Source organism: Capsicum annuum, chromosome 6 (assembly GCF_002878395.1).
Source record: "Capsicum annuum cultivar UCD-10X-F1 chromosome 6, UCD10Xv1.1, whole genome shotgun sequence".
In the NCBI taxonomy this organism is placed as follows: domain Eukaryota; kingdom Viridiplantae; phylum Streptophyta; class Magnoliopsida; order Solanales; family Solanaceae; genus Capsicum; species Capsicum annuum.
Genome location: NC_061116.1, coordinates 163572782 through 163589764, shown reverse-complemented (window position 1 = coordinate 163589764; position 16983 = coordinate 163572782).

The window sequence follows — 16983 nt, the reverse complement described above, 5'->3', positions numbered from 1 at the left end:
CCTTTCTACTATGTTCCTCTTCTTGGATGTGTTGATTTTTGGAAAGGGAAGTTTCGGTTGAGAGGCTCGATTTGGTAACATGGAGCTTCGGTTGTAGATCTTGGATAAGAGGAAATTGGCTTCTAAGTCCTCCTTGTTGGACTTGATCAATTTGCGGGGGAAGTGGTCTATCTTTTTCTCAGTTTTGAGGGGTATTTAGAGATTGGATTGTGGCATTATGTGGTGGTCTTGGTGGATTGGTCATTGGAAGTAAAGTTTTAGGAGTAAAAGCATGAGAGCTCCTTTGACTCTCCATTAGATCCAACCTCTCACTCATAGTTACCACATTCGAGTCAATTTTTTCAAGACCCGTATTTGAACTAGCAAGGTCTCGGGACAAAGCATCAAGGAGGGCCAAAATGGTTTCCATTATGACCAAGAAGTTACCTACAAAACAACAAATAAGTTAGTTGTACAAGAATGGTCCTCACACTCCCTCTTTATTGTTTTGTCTCTTGAATTTTTTTCCTCACTTTGATCTCACAAGTGTTGTAGCCTTGCTTGTACTCCATGAGGCAGTGAGAGGTGGACCAAGCATTACAACGTCTCAAAATAATAAGACACACAAAGGAACGTATACACGAAGGACGGTTTCAAAACTAACTTACAATCTAAAACTAGCTTGTAAGTTAGTAATGGAATCAAACAAGAAAACTAAAGAAATAACACAATGAAACTAGAAGATCAAATTTTGAGCTTAAAATTTTTGTGTGAACAGTAACTTGGGTGACATAGCAGCATACCATTGGTCACAGCCCCACAATTAGTCACTAGTTGAAGTTTACAAACTTTAGTTACTATGTAATGGAAACAATTGGTTTTGGATAGAAGTATATGTATTAAATCTCCTTTAAGTCTAATCTTTAAAAGGCAAGACTTGAATTTTTACAATTCCCACAAAACAAGGTCCCTCAACAAGGAAAGTGATTGAAAAGTAGATGTCAAGAAAGTGATGGCTCAAGTCTTCTCACAAATAACTTTACAACTAGTAGGTTCACCTTTTTGAATCTATGTTACACTTTTGGTTGTCTTAAGTTGTAAGATGAGATGAAGAAAAAGATGGAAACCACAACAACCTTCAAGAACACATCAACAACAGAACAACAATGTCCACCCCACAACAAATATCAGCACACATTACGGCCAATTTTAGTGTCAACACACGGCCAAGGTTATTTTTGGTGTTGTATTTCAATTTTAGTAAGGGTGAAGGTTGTGATGAATTTCAAGAACTCTACAACAACTTTATCAAGAGAAACAACAACACCAACAACTTCCAACCAAGACTATAACAACAAGTTCACACGGCCAAGAACAACAACTTCAACACATAGCCATGGTCTTGTTCACAACAACAACATCAATTTTTTTAAAGCTCAAATCAAGATATAGACTCAATGTGTTAGTGAGGAACAAAACTAACACTTAGAGAAAATAAAGACAAGTAAAAATCTCGGCCAAGATACAACAAAAACACAATTTTCAGCCAAGAACACAAAATGGACAGATTGCTCTCTTTTATGGAATTTTCAGTTTTCAACTTTTTTTTTTCAAATCTCAAGCCCAAGATTGATCTTGTTAGAACAAAATCAAAGATGGATTTGATACCAATTGATACAACACTAAAAAGGAAGGCATGAAAAACACTCCAAATCAGTCCATAAATCTTAAGGATTCGAGGACCAAGATGGAGACCACTCTCGGATTCACTACCAATAATAAGATTACAAGATATAGTGGTGTATTTGACACCAAATCAGAATTCCAAACTAAGATTAACCACAATATATGATGAAAAAGAAGAAACAAGATTCAAATTTAACAATAGCAACAAGAATACAAGATTACAACACAACAATATACAAGATTACATGAAGGTAAAAGGATAGATAGATAGACCACATGAAGGTATAATCTTAAGAACCCAAGAATGGAAAATCTTGGACCCATAACACTACACACAATAATAAAACTGTCTCTTACAAAAATACAAGTTCGGATTCCGCCTCCCAAGCATCAATGTTTCCAAGCAAACACAATCACTAGTGATTCCACACTAGATCTTGCCCTAGTTTCGGTTGGTGGCTTTTCCAAGCCCTAACTATGGTGTTCCAAGTCTTACAAGACTTAAAATAATACCCCAAAAACTACTAATGGAAGCCCTAGCATGTTACTTATATAGTTATTACAAAATAAAAGATAAAATTACCAAAAGGCCCTTAAGTGATGGGCTCCCATCAAGTGTAGCCCAAGTGTAGTATTTGGACTATTTTGGGTGCATAATTAGGTCCTCTTTGGCTCTTCAATTAAAAACACTAAGTCTTGGACCTGGTATAACCTGAAATTTTTTTAAGAAAAAAATTAGAAAAAAAATGTCAAATACGATTTGCACATATATTTTTTTTGTAAATATGTATATATATTCTCACTTAGAGAACTGTATATGTATTTTTCAAACATAGAGAACTGTATATGTATTTTCACTTAGAGAACTGCATATGTTTATGCATTTTTCAAACATACAGAACAGTTTGTGCATTTTTCAACATAGCAGCGTATACTATAGGTAACTTTATATATATATATATATATTTAAAATACTATTGCACATACATATTTGTTAATACAAATATAAATAATATAAAATGTTGGAAGAGTGTATAATTGACCGTATGGTACATTTTTGCTCAACAATATAACACCAGTTATGTATTCTTCTTCATAATTTTGTTCATATATTCATCTCCTAGAGTGCTTCATAAGAACAGGAATGTCTCCCATTGCCAATCTCTAGCACATCAAAAACGTTATCAAGGAAATACAAATTAACAAAGGCAACATATTAAATGAGTTAAATAATATACAATTATACTGAGAACATACAAATAGAATCATTATGATAAAACTGCAGTCAAAATATACAACATAACTCTAATTTTATAAATGCAGACATAATATACAATTACACTTTCAAAGCCACAATTGCACATAAAATATACAAATACACTTACAACAGACAAATAAATAATAATATACAATTATAATTTATGTATACAAACAGAACTCTAAATATACAAAACAATCAAAAATATAGAATTAATACAAAACAAAATACAATTTCATTCTTCGTAATATACAAATACACTCAGCGCCTATATAATTACACAAAGAAAAAATAAAACTGATATCATTCATTGAGTACATAGTAAAATCGAGTTTGATCAAAGAATAACTCTCTCAGTTCGATAAAATAATGTTGTTCAATCAAATATTCAAAATACAATCTGAGACAAAAATGATTTTCTGAAAAAATGATCAAATATTAAAAACGATTTCACACAATATGATTTGGGATTTCGAACAACATGATTTTCATGATTAAGGTCTTAATTTACTGAAATTTGTATACGATATCAATTTTATGATTCAATACTTGTAACAACAATAATGCTTTATTTTAAAATTTTGAAGATCATGAAGATAATTAAACTTTAGTTGATATGAGTTTTATTTGGAGAAGGTACTTCTTTAAACAAGAGTAACTTAATGGAATTTAATAAGTAATTTATGAAAAAGAAATCAACTATTTTAAATATACGGGGTAATTATTTCTTATTTAACTCAACTGATTTGAGTAAAAGAAGGACAGTAAATCTCGTTGTATATGTATTTTAGTAGCAAAAAGTGTCTAAAATATAAAATGCAAGTTGCTATTTCAGGTACTTATGAAACTATTGTTATGAAACTCCTAATTATGGGCTTACTTTGCCACTTATGAAATTTTTTTAAAATAATATAAGGGTAAACAACATAAATCCCAGATTTTAGCTAGTTAATTATATTTTCTCCCGAATTTATTATTTAATTTTTCTCTCTCCCGGATTATAAATGTTCATATACATTCCTCCACGTTATTATACATTATAACCTATGTATATGAGTTAACCGTCTTAACGATATTTAAGGAAATAAATCAATCTAACAATTATCCAAGATTTTACCTTATTAATGTGTAATCAATGAATTCCTTAATTATGTAAAATTTTTTAAGAATATACTCCTAAAAGAAAATTTATCATATAAATTACCTAAAAATTTTTAGAAGAAAAGAAAAAAGACCCTAATAAAATAAAGGGACATACAAAAATTTAACACAAAAAAAAGGACTCATATAAAGAAACATGGCACCAGTAATGTATAAAACCTATTCTTATACCTAACATGCTTATGTATATTGTAAATATGGAGAAACATAACTGGAGTAATGTATAAGGTAAACCAATACATAAAAAGGTAATATGAAATGTATAAGGTAAAAAATAACATGCCTAAGTATAAGGTGAAGCATAACTGTAGGGAAAAATCTAAAAAGGGTCAAACCATATAAATTGAATAACATAGAAAACCCTTATACATAACCCTTACACGTATAAGATGAGAACACTTCAAGCCATATACATACCACTGACAACCCTTATACATAACCCTTGCATTTATAAAATAGCAGAATGGGTCAACCATATACATTGTGTATCAATGTATTGAAGTAAAAATTACAGCAGATCTCCCCAAAAAAAGGTGTGTATTTACCCATATAAATAACATAGGTATATATAACAATGTATAAGAGTGCATAAAATTGAGAAAAAATATAGATTAAAAAGCAAATCACAAAATCTTTGAAAGCTGAGGTCGTCCTGGTTTTGAGAATTAAGCACATATAATAAAGAAATCGTAGATTTTTAACGAATATGATGAAAAAAATAAATAAACCGCCAAATATCCTAAAGTTGAAAAAAATAAACCTCAAAAATAGATTGAAGAAGATACTGAGGTTGAGTAATCTGATGAGGTATACTTTAAAATTTGAAATCTTGAAAACTCCAGATAATGCTAGCTTGATTTTAGGCATATATTATGGAGCATTAACTGATCTAAAAGAAATGTTTTGCTATGTATGAGGGTTTTGGAGAGAGTAAGTTTATAAATGGGATAATTGTAATTAGTTTTGAAAAATAAAATTTTATGTAATAATTGTAACTTAAAATGTATATTTATGTAAATTTTAGATAATATAATTCGGCCTAAAAAATGTAAATACAAATTATTTTATAAGAAACTTTCATTTTTTTGATTATTTTTTATTTGATTAATTTAATGATGCTTCTTTCATCCTAATTATTTTTCGTAATATATGTATTATATATGTATACATATAAATTTAAATAAATCTAACTATATTCTAAAAAATATTATAACAATACAATGAAATTCGTTTGGAATTAATAGTAAAATGTTAACATACTAATATTTATATATTTATTGTGATATCAATAAGAAAGTAAAAGAAAATTATCTCGTTTATGATAAAGCTACTGAAATTAATATGAAGGATAAAACGTGCCATTTTGATATAGTATTCAGGACTAAGAAGCATAGAAAAATTAATTATATGAAAAAGAGAGTCATACTGGGTGTCAATTGGAGTTACAACTGATCTCCATAGGAAAAATTTGCCTTTTCAGTACTTATCGAATCATTCAACAACACCATAAGCTAGACTAAGCAATATTACAGATTAAGTGGCATGCCATATGCAATTCAAATTTGGTGATATGAATATTGTTCTAAAGTTCCTAAAGAGTTGGCCATTCGAAAGAATAATTTAATCTTTAGGTTGCTGAATTAGTTTTTAGTTAAGCCCAAGCCAATATATGATGGTCGACATGTTTAGTGGGTGATACAATTGTTTAATTTTTTATAAATTTTTATTTATATTATTAATAGTTTTCTTCTACTTTTTTGTGAGGTGATACGATTGATGAATTGCTATTTTTGTTAATGTAATATGTTTTTTTGTTTCGGTGTGTGTACAACAACATATCTCCAACACCACAAGAATTAGTTGAGCTAAACTTAACTTGCCTGACTCATTGAGTATTGATTCCACTAATATAGGAGTTTAAACTGTACCTATAGTATTTACAGAGAAGCTACAAGCATAGGATGATGTTGCTGCATCAATCCATGATGATATTGAAGATTTTAGTACCCCACCAACAGAAGAGCTGATCAATAAAATCAAGAGGGATGCTGGTCCTTCTACCACTCCCCCTACAACAACTATTTCTAAGACTTGAAAAAAGAATTCTCATTATCCAAAGGTAAAAACCCTTCAACCTCATCACAAGTGTCATTAGAGAAAGACAAGGATGTTAAAGATGATACCCCAAATAAGCCTCAGTCGAAGAAGAAAGTCACAGATGTTACTGAAATGGATCAGAAAAAATCACTCTCTAAGTCTGATGTCGATGACATACTGAAATAGATCTAAAATACTAAAATTTGGTGACTAAATAACTGAGAGTTTGAATACTTGGTCAAGCAAACCTAAACTGAATTTTACTGATTAATGGGCTAAAACTGTGTGAGGTATTATCTAACCGACATGCTCCAATCTGAGCTAATTAGGGTCCAACCTATAACCCCAGTTGGAAGGGTGTCAGTATCGTGCCACGGATACTAACACTGGCTATGTGGATCCACTAAATTGGTGTCCCGAAGGAATAAGAAGTAACCCTATACTGGCAGAAAATTCATGAGATATGTGTCAACCCTAAACTGGCAGGAAGATATCTCAAACTTATGCTGGCTACATTGTTCTATAACTCAGGGATGGCTACTAAGGATCAAACCTAATACTGATAGGAATGCCCCCATTCCTAGGTTCACTCAGTACTGAATCCTATTCCCAACTGACCTGACACAGATTACTGACAGGTGCATACACTGATAACTAATAAGTGATAAGCTCAGGTCATGGTATTTTGAAGATAATAGTGCATACGGATTCTGAGATAATTATTAGTGTGTAAATTGATATTGAAACTAAAACTGGACTGAGTTTAACTGAATATGATACTAACTAAATGATAAGGCCATTTTGAAGATACTAAAAACTATGTAAACAACTAAATTTTGGGTATTCATAACCTCCAGGACTCGATAACAACAACAATAAGACATACTAAGGCTTCGATAGATAATAAGTAGTCAGTATTCAAAACCCAATCATTAGGGAATTTCATCAAACACTTGGGAAACATGAACTTGAACATGGGAATTCCTTAAACATGGGAGCATAGCATGATTACATGACTAAGATCATGAGTTATAGGATTTACATAAAATTTGCTTGGAATATGGCATGGGAGTTTCATCATAACATGTAAAGATCATAGGTTGGACATAAGACTGTCTTAAACATAAGAGAATAATAGAGTTACATGGAAACATTCATAACTTGGGGATTCATCTTGAAATTGATTGAACATGATATGGGAATTTTATCAAACATGTGGAGACCGTAAACTTATGCATGGGAATAAGCAAGCATGCAAAAATATCATGGCTACATGAATCAATTCATAACTTAGGATTTGATATGAAGATCATAACATTCTAATTATGTATTGGCTCATTCCATTTGAAAACACATATACTCTTAACTTAAAGTCAAACACACAAGGATCAAGAGATAAAACATGGGAGTATTTAAACCATGAAAATAACATAAATTTCAATATTAAAAACATGGGTTAAGGATTTAGCATATGAAAATGACCATTCAAACATATCAAAGCAATTTCAACGAAAACCATTCGTAAACATGATACATAATCTAAATTCATGGAGGTTTCATAGATGTAATTCATATTAAAATGTATAGATCATAACTTTGAACGTAAAAATAGGTTTTGGGCTCTATGGGTAAAAGGGGATCCATGGATGAACTCCCAAATACCTTAATAGATGATTTCTTGAAGAAACTTGAAATTGAAACTTGAGTTCTTGAATTTCTTGGGGAAGAAAGCTTGAATCTTTGAAATCATGAATTCTTTGTGTTCTTGAGAGGAGAAGCTTGAACTTTGAAACCCTTAGAGATGATCTTGAAAGCTTTTCTTGAGATTCTTGGATTAGGGAACCTACATCTTGGTTTTTCTTGAAAATATTCTAATAGAGCCTTGAAGTTCTTGAATAGAGATTAGAGTTCATTCTTGAGAGAGGCTTGGAGAGAAATTATAGATAAAGGGGCAAATAATGCTCCTTAAGGGTTTAATTATCAATTATGAATGAGTTACGGTAGAGGAAAAGACCCTTTTCCCCTTAAAAGTGTAAAACAGAACCTGGGAAATAGGTGCGGGCGATGGAGTGCGTGTCGCGGGCATATCACCTCGGCTTACTATCTCTCACGAGAATAGCTGCAACTTTTTGCTCGGGTATCAGATTTAGGTAAAATTGGTATCGTTTGAAAGCTGATTCAATTATATACAATTTGGTGGATCTTGAGCTAAAAATTTCCATGCATATTAAAATTTATCCACTTTTAAAGTTGACCCTTATAGAATCGAATACCAAATTTTGGACGAATTAGAGGATCTTAGTTCAATTTGACTCTAAATGATTTCTATGAATATTTTTAACCTCATGGGTTCACACACTAGTATAAAAATCATAAAACTTATATTCTCATGAGAATCACTTAAATTATAACTTATACACATAAGAATGATAGTCCAACGACTAGCTCAAAAATTTGGGGTATTATATTTGTATGAAAAAGTTCCTGACATGGTTATAATCAATAGGAGGATGAGACTGAATTTGTGTAGAATTTAACACAAATTGATGTTGTTGATGCCCATATTGATTGTACAACATTGGCTTTGAATGTTGCACCATTGAATGTAGTCACTCTACAGGACAATACTGATAGCTAGTTAAATGATACTACTATTGTAAGCATGACTCAGATTCCTCAGATTATGATTACAAAATCATATACGCATCACACACTGGCCCAAAGAAATAGGCAATATTCAAAGTTATTTCATCTCCATTCATTACATCATTTGATTCTGGTTTGAAATAAAAATAAGTAATCCACACTAAAGAACAATTAAAGTATCCTTTTGAAGGTCACAAAATATTGGACCACATCCAAAAATATTATTTGCAAAACTCTAATAATAGATATTTGACGGGCTGCTGCAAACACGTACTAGTAGGTAGTCTTAGTTTAACTGTCTCTTTATATAGCTTAATCTACTTTAATTATATATAATGAATTGTAATATTCATTCAAAAAATACAAGGCTGAGAACTACAAGGCCAAATATGTTTTTCTTAAACCCAAGTTTGATTTTGTTGCAAGTCCGAAGAAGAAGAAGTGATTTTATAGAATGTCTCAGTCTTTTTCATATTGGGATACTGAGGTATAGTCTTAGACACTATAATTTAGTTTTTTAAATATCAAAGATATGTATTAAATAATATTATATAACTAGTATATGCTTATTATACATGTTTAACTGCATCTTCATTAAGCTTATGCTATATTTAATTGGAATATCAAAATAATTCACCTGATTATGATTATGCATACATTCATTTGGCTTATATATGGATTTATACAAAAATATATGTGTTTGATATATATCTAATAATATGTATCAAACAGTAAACATACATTAATATTATAAGGTGTTTTCCTATGATTACATTTTTAAATTGCACATACTGTATTGAATGTGTTTCAAATAATATTAGATAGCTAGTTTATACTTATGCTACATGTTTAAATTGCTCATCATTAAGCTAATGAAATATTGGTAGAATTTTTTGACTTTTCAGTTGATCTGATTTGAGCTTATGCATATGTTTTAATTTGTTTGATGCTTATATATTTTAAACATAAGGATGCATAAATAAGTGTTGGGTATGAGAATTGACTAAATACATATTTTTACTTATACAACATATTGATGTTGTATTCTATTTCATACGCAAGAAGTCGAAGTTGGAGAACACCAAGGATTATAGATTTATGACTTCTAATTATCTATTCATAATATATGTCCATGAAACATACGTTCGATATCATTGTCAACCATCAAAGAAATTTTCACTTCGTTCTCAAGAGTATTACTCTCTCTCAAAACATATCTCATCGCAAGAGGCATCGATTTGTTCTATTGTTCAAGATTTATGCATTCAGACTGAATTGCCATGACATTTTATGGATGAAGTTTACATTCTAATAAACTATCAGAAGGATTTTTATTGGGTATTGGCAGTTGTCGTTCTTAAGGAGAGACGTATTCGTGTTTATGACTCAACAAAAAAACACAAAAATCATTGAATGAAAATAATTCAACTTGTTGTAATGATTCCTGCTTATTTGATGATGTCTAATTTTTTTGAGAAAAAGGAACAAACAAATTAGTTACAACTTGAATCATACAATGAAAAGACAGACCAAGATGCATTTCAGATTCAGTATGTTGATGGCATTCCCCAACAGTCATACGACACACTATATGTATTAAAATTAAATTTTTATATTTTTTTATTAAGTAATCTACATTAACTAACATGAATATATATATATATATATATCAGAGATTGTGGACTCTTTATATCTTCTTATTCTGAATATCTAAGTGATGGAATTGAGATATCTGCTTTAGAATTAGATATCGCGCTTCGTAGAACCAGGTATGCTTCACTCTTATGGGATTATGAATTGGATAAGACAATTAATGAATATGTTAGCAACAATCAAGACTTTCCTAAGTCTAAACGCGCATACATTCTTTCAGATGTTCAGGATTTGACAGATACTGAGTAGTTATGTTTCTAATAGTTGTGTTTTAGTGTTGGCTACATATTTAGATATTTTGTTTTGATATTATTTTGACGATGCAATTGTGGCTGCTTGTTTTTTTTTTTTTCACAATTAAATGGTGATTTGCTATTATAATTAATGACACTTAGTACTTTGTTATTATAATATTTTTTATAGTTTATGTATTATTATGTTAAAGTTACTATTTTTACAGTTCACCCAGTAACTTCAAATCATATGTATATAACATATATATCACTGCAATTTTAATTAAGCTCACCTGTAATTTCAAATCCTATGTATATAACATATGTATAACTGTAATTTTAGTGAAGTTCACCAGTAACTTCAAATCTTATGTATATAATATATGTATCACTGCAATTTAAGTTAACCAATTACAAGATTTATAGCACTCGAACATGTATATCATTTAAATTACAGTATGTTAGTTACTTCCCTGTTTTCATTCAAACATATGTAACATTAAAATTGCAGTTCATTATTAACTGAATGATAAGTTACACACTTTATCATGTGTATATAACATATGTATTATTAAAATTTTAGTTCTCATGTTACTTCACTAATGTCATTCGAACATTTGTACCATTAAAACGTTCATTAGTTATTTCCTAGCTTTTATTCAAACATATGTATCAATAAATTTGCAACTCATCAGTTACTAGAATGATATGTATAATTGATGCTATATATGTATCACTAGATCTATATGAATCATTAAATATTCTTAGCAAGTAATGAGTTGATTCACTATACACATATTTTTCACAAAGCTATTTAAATATACAAACAATATTACTTGACACATTGAAAACAACTATCAGTTGCAAACTTAGATATTATTGAAGAATTAAAATTTTAAATAGTATCCATAATGATAAATTTCGTATAAATTTCAAAGGTTTAATTCAAAAATAAAAAATCTCATCTCCTTTGAAAAGTAGTTGTAGGTGCGTTTGTTATGGCCTTCACGCCTACTGTTTTTGTAACAATTTGAGTTTGAAAAAAATTCTCTAATTTTATTGTGCCTCCCTTTCTTTGGTCTTTAGGTGGTCTTCTCTATTTCGGAGGACATATCACATCTTTCAAACATTCTAAAGGAAAATTTCATCTTTTTATCTAGCATCGAATAAATAGGCATTGAATAAATCTTGACAACCATTTCTTTTTTATAGTAATTCGAACCATATGAATTCATTTCTTTCACATATTTACTTTTCAACATAATAGTTACATGCGGTCATGTAATCTCATCAAGCCGAAATCTATCGTAGTTGCATGTTTGATTATTCAAATAGATAATGTATCATCTTTCTTCATCATATATACTATAGATGTTGTTTGAATATGCCCTAACCTGTTACAAACGTATGAATATCATACAAATTTAAATCGTAATGATTCTTTCAAATATTATTGCCACATTTAATAAGCATAATACTTATAATATTTTTGAAATCATAATTAAAAATAAAAATAAAAAATAGGATTAAACAAAACTTATAGTCATTCACAATGAGTTTGTCTCGTTTGTTGATAGAATTTTCTGAAATCAACTTCCTAATGAAGTCTCTGCAAGAAAGCTTGACCTAGTTTTGTTTTTGCAGTTCCAAGAATCAAATAAGATTCTTACTTGTTCTAAAAAATTTAAAATTGACAGTTCATGTGCCTCCACAAGTCGAGAGTTGATACATTCTGCTATATTAGTGTCACAACCCAAATGACCATGAGTGGCACCCACACTAATCTTCTTTGAGAGAATCATCTAAATCAAACTATTACCCAATCACTTAGTCAATATTGAAATGAGAGTATTACAAAACCAACTTAATGAAAATAATTCAGAGCTAATCATTAGTAAGACAGAAATCAAACAAAGTACTTTTAAAATCTCCCAGACCCGAAAGTCATTGTACAAGAACTCCTAACAAAGATCATGTCAAAAAGAGATCCAAAAATAAAGTTAATAAAGAATGTTTTATTGTCCGAAAGATGGACAAGAAAAAATAGGATGACCTATGGGGAGATACAGTAGTCACCTGTAAGACCCTACAAAATCCTAGTCATTTCAGTCCTAATAACATGCCAAAAGAGGTCCCAGACTTAGAAAATTTCAGCTAAGTATTGACATTTAGTCTTATTTTTAGCCTCGATATTTTAATGACATTATTTTTTATCTTTTCGGCCTTGGATTATTGATTTTTCAATTGATTCATGATCAGGAATGTCAACAGATCACCTCGGGTAAGATTTGGATTTTTTGAACGTTGTAAGAATCTTAATTAGATGTTTAAAATAGTGAGTCGACGCTATCTCAGTGCAATGCATCAACCATCATATCAATAGTATCGTCAACAGCGTCAAGCATCATTATGTCACCCTCAACGTGATACATCGGCCATCGTGTAGACCTCATAGAGTTCAAGAACCCTTTATAAACTACAATTTTATTGATTTCTGATTTACATGTTTGAATTGGACTGTGTTCATGTATGTATTGATGTTTGGTTTTCAAATTAAGATTCATTACAAGTTTCAAATGAATTAATTAGAATGTTTGTAGAATTATCTGATTCTCATATTAAACTCCTGAATTTGCAAGTTGAATATTGTAGTCATGAAGTTTATATCTTGATGATTTCTATGTGCACTAATTATGCTCTCCAAGTGTTTGATAGAATGCTTATGTAAATTAAAGAGTGAAGTCATGACATGTTATCATGTGGTCCCATTTATGTACAAGTTCATGCCTCTCAAGCGTTTGACAAAATGTCTAAATAAATGCATGGTGAATAAATAATTAATGTATTGGTTTCAAGATTTTGCCATGTTTTGCTATTGATGCTATGGAGTCCTGGGGGCATTCAATACCCAAAAATCAAGCTTTTTACCTAGAATCACAGTAGCTATAAAATAGTCTTAGTAACGTCATGAACAGTAGTACTCAGTCAGTTATAGAACTCAGTGAACTCAGTCCAACTCAGTCAGTCAACGCGATCAGTAATAGTTTAGTCAAACCTAGTACAGTCTAGTAATCAGTTTAGTGTCTATTCAGTTGAGAGTAAGATTCAGCACCGAGCGAACCTAGGGATGGGGGCTCACCTGCCAGTTGAGGGTGTGATCTTTAGTAGCAGTCTCTTATTCCAGAACTATGTAGCCAACGTAGGTTAAGTATATTAACCTGCCGGTTGAGGGTTGATAAAGTGTTCACCTGCCAGTTGAGCGTAACACATATCTCACCTTCCTGATGAGGGTGATTCTTTAGTGGATCCACATTTCCACTATCAGTACCCATGGTGCAGTGCTAACACCCTTCCAACTGGGGTCACAGTTTGGACCCCAACTCAGTTTATAATTGGGGTATGTCAGTTAGATAAACACTCCCACAATTATAGTTTCAGTATTCAGTACTCAGTAATCACTATTTAGTCTCAAAATTCAGTCAAGAACTCAGATAGTTCTATAGAACCATAGTTATAAGTTATCAATTACTTAGCTACTAAAATTCAGTAATTTAATTTTAGTCTAATTCAGACAGAGGTTATATACATAGAATTGCATAGTCAGCCTAATCAGTAGTTACAATTTTGCATGTACTCTTATTAAGTTATGTAAGACTCTGCAAAATCCTAAGATTGATTCGGTCCTGTAAAAGCTAGTAAGGGGTCCCGAACTTAGAAAAATTAAGCTAAGTGTTCATATTTAGATTTATTTCAGCCTTCGTAAGTTGACGATCCTTTTTCACGACCCATATGACCTTTAAATATTGATTTTTAGGTTAATTCATGACCAGGAATGTCAGTAGGTGTTCTTGGACAAGTTTTAGATTTTTTAGACTTCGTTTAAGGCATGTTTGAAAGTCCAAACCGGTGGATCAATGCGATCTCAAAGTGCCACATCGCCCATCACGTTGAGGAATATTTTTTCTCTAGCCCCTAGTGCAAATTCCAGTGAATCGACACGGACTCGATGCGGCGCGTTGGTTATTGCATTGATGCTAATGACGCGGTGCGTCAGTCTGCGCATCTCTAAATCAGTTTTCAGTCATTAAAAAGCCACATCCTCAGGGGTAATTGGGTATTTTCCCACCTTATGTCAGCCCCCAAAACACGAGATTAAGCCCTTTTAGAAGCAAAATCCATTCATCTTTCTCAAAATTTCTCAAGAAGCAAACCCTAAGACCTCCAATTCAAGATTCAGCCTTCAAGAACACTCCATCATTGTTTGTAAATTTGGAAACCAAGGTATGTGAACTGTTCATCCAAGGGTTTCCTTCCACCCTTAGAGTTCAAGAAACCTTTTTGAAATACAAGTTAATGGATTTAATGAATTTCATGATTTGATTTGAATGTGTTCATGACTATCATGTTAATGGAGTTCTTAATCCATGATTAGTTGCAAGATTTATATCATATTATTTATTATGTATGCAGTATCTTGTGAATTCATCCTAAAACTATCTGTGAATTTGATATTTGAAATTGTAATGCTCTCATGTTATTTAGTATTATGTGCCTATACTATGCCCTCCAAGTATTTGATAAATTGTACATGTGAGGTGAATAGTGAAGTTATATCATGTTAGTATGTATACCCCGTTATGTCATGCTAGTGTTTGTCAAAATGCCCCAATGAATGAATGGAGACCAAATAATTAGATATCATATTTCAAGATTTTGCTGTCTTGTAATTTTATGCTATCGAGTCCGGGGGGTATCTAATATCTGACAATTTAGCTATATATCTAGAGCCATTGTCAGTTATAGAATAGTATTAGTCATATCATGATCAGTGGTTCAGTAATATATTCCGAACTCAGTCAGTAACAAGTTTAGAACTCAATTAGAAATCAGTTCAGAACCCAGCGAACTTAGTTTAATTCAGTTAGTTAACAGAGTTAGTAATGATTCAGTCTAGCCTAGAACAATTTAGAAATTAGTCAGTGTCTATTCAGTTGGGAGTAGGATTCAGCACCGAGTGAACCCAAGAATGGAGACTCACTTGTCAGCAGAGGGTGTAATCCTTAAAAACAGTCCTTATATTCTAGAATTTCATAGCCAGCATAGGTTGAGACATCAACCTGCCAGTTGAGGTTTGATGAGGTATTTTAACCTGCCAGTTGAGGGTACCACCATTCTCATTCAGAGCACCTGCCAAATGAGGGTGACTCATCTTATCTTTACCTGTGGTACGGCGTACTGACACCCTTCCAGCTAGGGTTAATGGTTGGACCCCAATTAGATCAGAGAGGGGCATGTCAGTTAGATAATTACCTCTCATAGTCTTAGTTTCAGTTTCAGTCTCAGTATAGAGCTCAGTTCAGTTCTATAGAAATTAGGACTGTCAGACACAGTTACTCAGTTTAGTACGAAACTCAGAATAGTTCCACAGAATCAGGACTGTCTGACACAGTCACTTAGTTAACAGTAATACAGTATCAATAAACTCAGATATCAGTAAGTCAGTAATTTAAAACTCCGTATCCAGTATTATCATGACCTCAGTTATAGTTTATGGATTCATGCATGTATTGTCATTCAGTTATGTTCATGTTATTCAGTCAGTTATTGTTCATGCATATAAACCCTTGCATATTAGCCTACCTTACTTATCATACCAGTAAATTCAAAGTGCTGACGCATATTTTTTTTTTGCATTATGATGTCTTATATCATAGGTTCAGACGCACGGGCTCCTGACCGTACTTAGCTGCCTCGACCTTTCAGCAACCGATTAGTGGTGAGTCCTCATAGTTTGAGGACATGATTATTACTTTAGTATCTTAGTTTATTTCATTAGTCAAAGTTAGTTGGGGACTTGTCCCATCAACTCCTTGTTCAGACAGTAGAGACTTTTCAGACTGGAGTAATTACTGAGAGATGTTCAGTTTTGGTATTGATTTACCGTACTCAGTATTTATTTATAGTTTTGAGCCTGATGGAAAGTTTCCACCTAATTTTTATATAATTATATTATTATTACTCAATTATTGTAGTAGGTACCAATCATGGGTTAGCTTGTGGTCCCTCGGGATTATGAGCACCGTGTAGCGTCTGGGGTACAGACTCAGGGTGTTACAAACTTGGTATCAGAGCCTAAGGTTCAACAGAGTCCTAGGAAGTCTTAAAGCCACATCTAGTAGAGTCTTGTACATGGGTGTGTAGCATGCCATACTTATGGACCGGAGGCTATTAGATGTTTTAGGAAAAGTTTCCCTTCTTTCAGTAATCATG